The 10,000-nt window shown below is 39.7% G+C and overlaps 8 non-coding genes across 8 annotated transcripts; all 8 read right to left on the minus strand.

The window, feature by feature from the left end:
• Window positions 1–398: 398 nt before the first annotated feature.
• Window positions 399–471, minus strand: TRNAR-UCG (transfer RNA arginine (anticodon UCG)). Its single transcript has one exon. It is a non-coding gene; the product is annotated as a tRNA-Arg (tRNA).
• A 1,515-nt stretch (window positions 472–1,986) lies between these two features.
• On the minus strand, window positions 1,987–2,059 carry TRNAR-UCG (transfer RNA arginine (anticodon UCG)). The gene has a single exon. It is a non-coding gene; the product is annotated as a tRNA-Arg (tRNA).
• Window positions 2,060–3,574: 1,515 nt separating this feature from the next.
• Window positions 3,575–3,647, minus strand: TRNAR-UCG (transfer RNA arginine (anticodon UCG)). Its single transcript has one exon. It is a non-coding gene; the product is annotated as a tRNA-Arg (tRNA).
• Window positions 3,648–4,294: 647 nt separating this feature from the next.
• TRNAR-UCU (transfer RNA arginine (anticodon UCU)) lies at window positions 4,295–4,367 on the minus strand. Its single transcript has one exon. It is a non-coding gene; the product is annotated as a tRNA-Arg (tRNA).
• Window positions 4,368–5,162: 795 nt separating this feature from the next.
• On the minus strand, window positions 5,163–5,235 carry TRNAR-UCG (transfer RNA arginine (anticodon UCG)). The gene has a single exon. It is a non-coding gene; the product is annotated as a tRNA-Arg (tRNA).
• A 2,235-nt stretch (window positions 5,236–7,470) lies between these two features.
• On the minus strand, window positions 7,471–7,543 carry TRNAR-CCU (transfer RNA arginine (anticodon CCU)). Its single transcript has one exon. It is a non-coding gene; the product is annotated as a tRNA-Arg (tRNA).
• A 795-nt stretch (window positions 7,544–8,338) lies between these two features.
• TRNAR-UCG (transfer RNA arginine (anticodon UCG)) lies at window positions 8,339–8,411 on the minus strand. Its single transcript has one exon. It is a non-coding gene; the product is annotated as a tRNA-Arg (tRNA).
• A 646-nt stretch (window positions 8,412–9,057) lies between these two features.
• Window positions 9,058–9,130, minus strand: TRNAR-CCU (transfer RNA arginine (anticodon CCU)). Its single transcript has one exon. It is a non-coding gene; the product is annotated as a tRNA-Arg (tRNA).
• Between the last annotated feature and the right edge of the window lie 870 nt (window positions 9,131–10,000).

Raw genomic sequence — 10,000 nt, forward strand, 5'->3', positions numbered from 1 at the left:
TGTGCCGATCCTTTATACATTTTGTGTAGTACTTTTCTTACTCGGAGGCAAAATCAGCACTTTAACTGCCCAAATCATACAGATTTTACACATGTAGCACTCTATGCACACATAGGCACACACCTTGCAGATCTTCTACACACACTTAAGCTAAAAACCCATTCTGTCACGTCAAAATTCTGCAAACCTATTACATATTCAGTGCGTCGGCATAGAAGCACTTTTTAATGCCACTAAAATGCACAAGTAGTTAGACTGAAGATGCAACCTGAATGAGTTTACAGTATGTACTCCACTTTATTAATGATTAGTAATGAGAAAGTGAGGACTACAAGAGTATTGGAAAAGACTTTTTCCACTCTGAATGTAAAGCAGATTGTGTGACCATTGGCCAAAAACGACCACAAAGGGACTTGAACCCTCAATCTTCTGATCCGAAGTCAGACGCCTTATCCATTAGGCCACGCGGTCATCCGTTCACCTGAGATGATTTTTATCATATAGGTGGTATGCATGGATGGAGAACATATTATTGAAAGGTATTCAGGTTTACATCCCATAGTGTTCTTTCAGCTCTTTTCGCTGGAAGCACTTTTTTGGAATCTATATATTGAGTATTTTATGAGTACGATATGCTTTTGTTTTCCTTTTTGCATACAAACCTCTTTCCTCATGCGTTTAAAGCTCATTTGTATTCTCTACATAGCTCTGGAAGTTTCCAGACGTGGAGTGAAACTCTTTTGAAAGTAGGACAAATTGCTCCTTCCTACATATGCTAATTTTTCACACTCACATAGGTTGTATACGTTTTATGAATCCTGGCTTGACCTATTCAAGTAGCTGAAAGCCTGTCACCACCTCTAGAAACAAGATTCACACCAATCCAATTCAAATCATTTTTTCCAAAGGAATATGTTCTGGCCGGTCGAAAATGCATCTCACAAAAATAGGCATTTAAAAATATACTTTGCAGTTTCAGAACACTAACATGACTGTGAAGTGTACACAAGTAAAATGGGACCGTCTCAAAGTAACTAATCCCTCATAAAATTCTGAGAGGAAGCATGTAATAAATCTCCCTAATTTTCTGGAAAAGATAGAGGGAGGATTTTTGTTATCACCTCAGATGGGACTCGAACCCACAATCCCTGGCTTAGGAGGTCAGTGCCTTATCCATTAGGCCACTGAGGCACACATGCATAGCTCTTTTCTAGAGACATTATTTAAATGTATTCTATGGTCAGACACCGGTGTGTGCACACAGGGCATTTCTCACTTCTCTCTATAAGTAAACTTCCCATTTTCATCCTCTTCCATCCCCGACTTTAACGCTCTCTTCTATGCTATAATGGAGACTTTGCAATTTTAGCAAGTGGAGAGAAATTGGAGAACCACTTTCGACTCCACACTTCTTCTTCACTTACTTCTTTTCTCAATATACTGGGCTTAGAAAATGGTATCAAGCCATCCTTATCATCAGCAGGACACGGAAAGAGGCACCAAGTCTCCTAACCAAGTTCAACCAAACTCTGCAACTTAACCATTGCACTACAAATTAGGCAACGGGGGCATCAGCAAAGGCAGCCAATGTGCCAATCCTTTATACATTTTTTGTAGTACTTTTCTTACTCGGAGGCAAAATCAGCACTTTAACTGCCCAAATCATACAGACTTTACACATGTAGCACTCTATGCACACATAGGCACACACCTTGCAGTTCTTCTACACACACTTAAGCTAAAAACCCATTCTGTCACGTCAAAATTCTGCAAACCTATTACATATTCAGTGCGTCGGCATAGAAGCACTTTTTAATGCCACTAAAATGCACAAGTAGTTAGACTGAAGATGCAACCTGAATGAGTTTACAGTATGCACTCCACTTTATTAATGATTAGTAATGAGAAAGTGAGGACTACAAGAGTATTGGAAAAGACTTTTTCCACTCTGAATGTAAAGCAGATTGTGTGACCATTGGCCAAAAACGACCACGAAGGGACTCGAACCCTCAATCTTCTGATCCGAAGTCAGACGCCTTATCCATTAGGCCACGCGGTCATCCGTTCACCTGAGATGATTTTTATCATGTAGGTGGTATGCATGGATGGAGAACATATTATTGAAAGGTATTCAGGTGTACATCCCATAGTGTTCTTTCAGCTCTTTTCGCTGGAAGCACTTTTTTGGAATCTATATATTGAGAATTTTATGAGTACGATATGCTTTTGTTTTCCTTTTTGCATACAAACCTCTTTCCTCATGAGTTTAAAGCTCATTTGTATGCTCTACATAGCTCTGGACGTTTCCAAACGTGGAGTGAAACTGTTTTGAAAGTAGTACAAATTGCTCCTTCCTGCATATGCTAATTTTTCACACTCACATAGGTTGTATAAGTTTTATGAATCCTGGCTTGACCTATTCAAGTAGCTGAAAGCCTGTCACCACCTCTAGAAACAAGATTAACACCAATCCAATTCAAATCATTTTTTCCAAAGGAATATGTTCTGGCCGGTCGAAAATGCATCTCACAAAAATAGGCATTTAAAAATGTACTTTGCAGTTTCAGAACACTAACATGACTGTGAAGTGTACACAAGTAAAATGGGACCGTTTCAAAGTACCTAATCTCTCATAAACTTCTGAGAGGAAGCATGTAATAAATCTACCTAATTTTCTGGAAAAGAAAGAGGGAGGATTTTTGTTATCACCTCAGATGGGACTTGAACCCACAATCCCTGGATTAGGAGGCCAGTGCCTTATCCATTAGGCCACTGAGGCACACATGCACAGCTCTTTTCTAGAGGCATTATTTAAATGTATTCTATGGTCAGACACCGGTGTGTGCACACAGGGCATTTCTCACTTCTCTCTATAAGTAAACTTCCCATTTTCATCCTCTTCCATCCCCGACTTTAACGCTCTCTTCTATGCTATAATGGAGACTTTGCAATTTTAGCAAGTGGAGAGAAATTGGAGAACCACTTTCGACTCCACACTTCTTCTTTACTTACTTCTTTTCTCAATATACTGGGCTTAGAAAATGGTATCAAGCCATCCGTATCATCAGTAGGACACGGAAAGAAGCACTAAGTCTCCTAACCAAGTTCAACCACACTCTGCAACTTAACCATTGCACTACAAATTAGGCAACGGGGGCATCAGCAAAGGCAGCCAATGTGCCGATCCTTTATACATTTTGTGTAGTACTTTTCTTACTCGGAGGCAAAATCAGCACTTTAACTGCCCAAATCATACAGATTTTACACATGTAGCACTCTATGCACACATAGGCACACACCTTGCAGTTCTTCTACACACACTTAAGCTAAAAACCCATTCTGTCACGTCAAAATTCTGCAAACCTATTACATATTCAGTGCGTCGGCATAGAAGCACTTTTTAATGCCACTAAAATGCACAAGTAGTTAGACTGAAGATGCAACCTGAATGAGTTTACATTATGTACTCCACTTTATTAATGATTAGTAATGAGAAAGTGAGGACTACAAGAGTATTGGAAAAGACTTTTTCCACTCTGAATGTAAAGCAGATTGTGTGACCATTGGCCAAAAATGACCACGAAGGGACTCGAACCCTCAATCTTCTGATCCGAAGTCAGACGCCTTATCCATTAGGCCACGCGGTCATCTGTCCACCTGAGATGATTTTTATCATGTAGGTGGTATGCATGGATGGAGAACATATTATTGAAAGGTATTCTTGTTTACATCCCATAGTGTTCTTTCAGCTCTTTTTGCTGGAAGCACTTTTTTGGAATCTATATATTGAGAATTTTATGAGTACGATATGCTTTTGTTTTCCTTTTTCCATACAAACCTCTTTCCTCATGAGTTTAAAGCTCATTTGTATGCTCTACATAGCTCTGGACGTTTCCAGACGTGGAGTAAAACTGTTTTGAAAGTAGTACAAATTGCTTCTTCCTGCATATGCTAATTTTTCACACTCACATAGGTTGTATAAGTTTTATGAATCCTGGCTTGACCTATTCAAGTAGCTGAAAGCCTGTCACCACCTCTAGAAACAAGATTCACACCAATCCAATTCATATCATTTTTTCCAAAGGAATATGTTCTGGCCGGTCGAAAATGCATCTCACAAAAATAGGCATTTAAAAATCTACTTTGCAGTTTCAGAACACTAACATGACTGTGAAGTGTACACAAGTAAAATGGGACCGTTTCAAAGTACCTAATCTCTCATAAACTTCTGAGAGGAAGCATGTAATAAATCTACCTAATTTTCTGGAAAAGAAAGAGGGAGGATTTTTGTTATCACCTCAGATGGGACTTGAACCCACAATCCCTGGCTTAGAAGGCCAGTGCCTTTTCCATTAGGCCACTGAGGCACACATGCATAGCTCTTTTCTAGGGGCATTATTTAAATGTATTCTATGGTCAGACACCGGTGTGTGCACACAGGGCATTTCTCACTTCTCTCTATAAGTAAACTTCCCATTTTCATCCTCTTCCATCCCCGACTTTAACGCTCTCTTCTATGCTATAATGGAGACTTTGCAATTTTAGCAAGTGGAGAGAAATTGGAGAACCACTTTCGACTCCACACTTCTTCTTCACTTACTTCTTTTCTCAATATACTGGGCTTAGAAAATGGTATCAAGCCATCCTTATCATCAGTAGGACACGGAAAGAGGCACTAAGTCTCCTAACCAAGTTCAACCACACTCTGCAACTTAACCATTGCACTACAAATTAGGCAACGGGGGCATCAGCAAAGGCAGCCAATGTGCCGATCCTTTATACATTTTGTGTAGTACTTTTCTTACTCGGAGGCAAAATCAGCACTTTAACTGCCCAAATCATACAGAGTTTACACATGTACCACTCTATGCACACATAGGCACACACCTTGCAGTTCTTCTACACACACTTAAGCTAAAAACCCATTCTGTCACGTCAAAATTCTGCAAACCTATTACATATTCAGTCCGCCGGCATAGAAGCACTTTTTAATGCCATTAAAATGCACAAGTAGTTAGACTGAAGATGCAACCTGAATGAGTTTACAGTATGTACTCCACTTTATTAATGATTAGTAATGAGAAAGTGAGGACTACAAGAGTATTGGAAAAGACTTTTTCCACTCTGAATGTAAAGCAGATTGTGTGACCATTGGCCAAAAACAACCACGAAGGGAATCGAACCCTCAATCTTCTGATCCGAAGTCAGATGCCTTATCCATTAGGCCACGCGGTTATCCGTTCACCTGAGATGATTTTTATCATGTAGGTGGTATGCATGGATGGAGAACATATTATTGAAAGGTATTCAGGTTTACATCCCATAGTGTTCTTTCAGCTCTTTTCGCTGGAAGCACTTTTTTGGAATCTATATATTGAGAATTTTATGAGTACGATATGCTTTTGTTTTCCTTTTTGCATACAAACCTCTTTCCTCATGAGTTTAAAGCTCATTTGTATGTTCTACATAGCTCTGGACGTTTCCAGACGTGGAGTGAAACTGTTTTGAAAGTAGGACAAATTGCTCCTTCCTGCATATGCTAATTTTTCAAACTCACATAGGTTGTATAAGTTTTATGAATCCTGGCTTGACCTATTCAAGTAGCTGAAAGCCTGTCACCACCTCTAGAAACAAGATTCACACCAATCCAATTCAAATCATTTTTTCCAAAGAAATATGTTCTGGCCGGTCGAAAATGCATCTCACAAAAATAGGCATTTAAAAATCTACTTTGCAGTTTCAGAACACTAACATGACTGTGAAGTGTACACAAGTAAAACGGGACAGTTTCAAAGTACCTAATCCCTCATAAACTTCTGAGAGGAAGCATGTAATAAATCTACCTAATTTTCTGGAAAAGAAAGAGGGAGGATTTTTGTTATCACCTCAGACGGGACTCGAACCCACAATCCCTTGCGTAGGAGGCCAGTTCCTTATCCATTAGGCCACTGAGGCACACATTCATAGCTCTTTTCTAGAGGCATTATTTAAATGTATTCTATGGTCAGACACCGGTGTGTGCACACAGGGCATTTCTCACTTTTCTAAATAAGTAAACTTCCCATTTTCATCCTCTTCCATCCCCGACTTTAACGCTCTCTTCTATGCTATAATGGAGACTTTGCAATTTTAGCAAGTGGAGAGAAATTGGAGAACCACTTTCGACTCCACACTTCTTCTTCACTTACTTCTTTTCTCAATATACTGGGCTTAGAAAATGGTATCAAGCCATCCTTATCATCAGTAGGACACGGAAAGCGGCACTAAGTCTCCTAACCAAGTTCAACCACACTCTGCAACTTAAACATTGCACTACAAATTAGGCAACGGGGGCATCAGCAAAGGCAGCCAATGTGCCGATCCTTTATACATTTTGTGTAGTACTTTTCTTACTCGGAGGCAAAATCAGCACTTTAACTGCCCAAATCATACAGATTTTACACATGTACCACTCTATGCACACATAGGCACACACCTTGCAGTTCGTCTACACACACTTAAGCTAAAAACCCATTCTGTCACGTCAAAATTCTGCAAACCTATTACATATTCAGTCCGTCGGCATAGAAGCACTTTTTAATGCCACTAAAATGCACAAGTAGTTAGACTGAAGATGCAACCTGAATGAGTTTACAGTATGTACTCCACTTTATTAATGATTAGTAATGAGAAAGTGAGGACTACAAGAGTATTGGAAAATACTTTTTCCACTCTGAATGTAAAGCAGATTGTGTGACCATTGGCCAAAATCGACCACGAAGGGACTCGAACCCTCAATCTTCTGATACGAAGTCAGACGCCTTATCCATTTGGCCACGCGGTCATCCGTTCACCTGAGATGATTTTTATCATGTAGGTGGTATGCATGGATGGAGAACATATTATTGAAAGGTATTCAGGTTTACATCCCATAGTGTTCTTTCAGCTCTTTTCGCTGGAAGCACTTTTTTGGAATCTATATATTGAGAATTTTATGAGTACGATATGCTTTTGTTTTCCTTTTTGCATACAAACCTCTTTACTCATGAGTTTAAAGCTCATTTGTATGCTCTACATAGCTCTGGACGTTTCCAGACGTGGAGTGAAACTGTTTTGAAAGTAGTACAAATTGCTCCTTCCTGCATATGCTAATTTTTCACACTCACATAGGTTGTATACGTTTTATGAATCCTGGCTTGACCTATTCAAGTAGCTGAAAGCCTGTCACCACCTCTAGAAACAAGATTCACACCAATCCAATTCATATCATTTTTTCCAAAGGAATATGTTCTGGCCGGTCGAAAATGCATATCACAAAAATAGGCATTTAAAAATCTACTTTGCAGTTTCAGAACACTAACATGACTGTGAAGTGTACACAAGTAAAATGGGACCGTTTCAAAGTACCTAACCCCTCATAAACTTCTGAGAGGAAGCATGTAATAAATCTACCTAATTTTCTGGAAAAGAGAGAGGGAGGATTTTTGTTATCACCTCAGATGGGACTTGAACCCACAATCCCTGGCTTAGGAGGCCAGTGCCTTATCCATTAGGCCACTGAGGCACACATGCATAGCTCTTTTCTAGAGGCATTATTTAAATGTATTCTATGGTCAGACACCGGTGTGTGCACACAGGGCATTTCTCACTTCTCTCTATAAGTAAACTTCCCATTTTCATCCTCTTCCATCCCCGACTTTAACGCTCTCTTCTATGCTATAATGGAGACTTTGCAATTTTAGCAAGTGGAGAGAAATTGGAGAACCACTTTCGACTCCACACTTCTTCTTCACTTACTTCTTTTCTCAATATACTGGGCTTAGAAAATGGTATCAAGCCATCTTTATCATCAGTAGGACACGAAAAGAGGCACTAAGTCTCCTAACCAAGTTCAACCACACTCTGCAACTTAACCATTGCACTACAAATTAGGCAACGGGGGCATCAGCAAAGGCAGCCAATGTGCCGATCCTTTATACATTTTGTGTAGTACTTTTCTTACTCGGAGGCAAAATCAGCACTTTAACTGCCCAAATCATACAGATTTTACACATGTACCACTCTATGCACACATAGGCACACACCTTGCAGTTCTTCTACACACACTTAAGCTAAAAACCCATTCTGTCACGTCAAAATTCTGCAAACCTATTACATATTCAGTCCGTCGGCATAGAAGCACTTTTTAATGCCACTAAAATGCACAAGTAGTTAGACTGAAGATGCAACCTGAATGAGTTTACAGTATGTACTCCACTTTATTAATGATTAGTAATGAGAAAGTGAGGACTACAAGAGTATTGGAAAATACTTTTTCCACTCTGAATGTAAAGCAGATTGTGTGACCATTGGCCAAAAACGACCACGAAGGGACTCGAACCCTCAATCTTCTGATCCGAAGTCAGACGCCTTATCCATTTGGCCACGCGGTCATCCGTTCACCTGAGATGATTTTATCATGTAGGTGGTATGCATGGATGGAGAACATATTATTGAAAGGTATTCAGGTTTACATCCCATAGTGTTCTTTCAGCTCTTTTCGCTGGAAGCACTTTTTTGGAATCTATATATTGAGAATTTTATGAGTACGATATGCTTTTGTTTTCCTTTTTGCATACAAACCTCTTTCCTCATGAGTTTAAAGCTCATTTGTATGCTCTACATAGCTCTGGACGTTTCCAGACGTGGAGTGAAACTGTTTTGAAAGTAGTACAAATTTCTCCTTCCTGCATATGCTAATTTTTCACACTCACATAGGTTGTATAAGTTTTATGAATCCTGGCTTGACCTATTCAAGTAGCTGAAAGCCTGTCACCACCTCTAGAAACAAGATTCACACCAATCCAATTCATATCATTTTTTCCAAAGGAATATGTTCTGGCCGGTCGAAAATGCATATCACAAAAATAGGCATTTAAAAATCTACTTTGCAGTTTCAGAACACTAACATGACTGTGAAGTGTACACAAGTAAAATGGGACCGTTTCAAAGTACCTAACCCCTCATAAACTTCTGAGAGGAAGCATGTAATAAATCTACCTAATTTTCTGGAAAAGAGAGAGGGAGGATTTTTGTTATCACCTCAGATGGGACTTGAACCCACAATCCCTGGCTTAGGAGGCCAGTGCCTTATCCATTAGGCCACTGAGGCACACATGCATAGCTCTTTTCTAGAGGCATTATTTAAATGTATTCTATGGTCAGACACCGGTGTGTGCACACAGGGCATTTCTCACTTCTCTCTATAAGTAAACTTCCCATTTTCATCCTCTTCCATCCCCGACTTTAACGCTCTCTTCTATGCTATAATGGAGACTTTGCAATTTTAGCAAGTGGAGAGAAATTGGAGAACCACTTTCGACTCCACACTTCTTCTTCACTTACTTCTTTTCTCAATATACTGGGCTTAGAAAATGGTATCAAGCCATTCTTATCATCATTAGGACACGGAAAGAGGCACTAAGTCTCCTAACCAAGTTCAACCACACTCTGCAACTTAACTATTGCACTATAAATTAGGCAACGGGGGCATCAGCAAAGGCAGCCAATGTGCCGATCCTTTATACATTTTGTGTAGTACTTTTCTTACTCGGAGGCAAAATCAGCACTTTAACTGCCCAAATCATACAGATTTTACACATGTAGCACTCTATACACACATAGGCACACACCTTGCAGTTCTTCTACACACACTTAAGCTAAAAACCCATTCTGTCACGTCAAAATTCTGCAAACCTATTACATATTCAGTGCGTCGGCATAGAAGCACTTTTTAATGCCACTACAATGCACAAGTAGTTAGACTGAAGATGCAACCCGAATGAGTTTACAGTATGTACTCCACTTTATTAATGATTAGTAATGAGAAAGTGAGGACTACAAGAGTATTGGAAAATACTTTTTCCACTCTGAATGTAAAGCAGATTGTGTGACAATTGGCCAAAAAAGACCACGAAGGGACTCGAACCCTCAATCTTCGGATCCGAAGTCAGACGCCTTATCCATTAGGCCACGCGGTCAT

The sequence above is a fragment of the Triturus cristatus genome, chromosome 4_1 (genome assembly GCF_964204655.1).
Source record: "Triturus cristatus chromosome 4_1, aTriCri1.1, whole genome shotgun sequence".
Taxonomy (NCBI): Eukaryota; Metazoa; Chordata; class Amphibia; order Caudata; family Salamandridae; genus Triturus; species Triturus cristatus.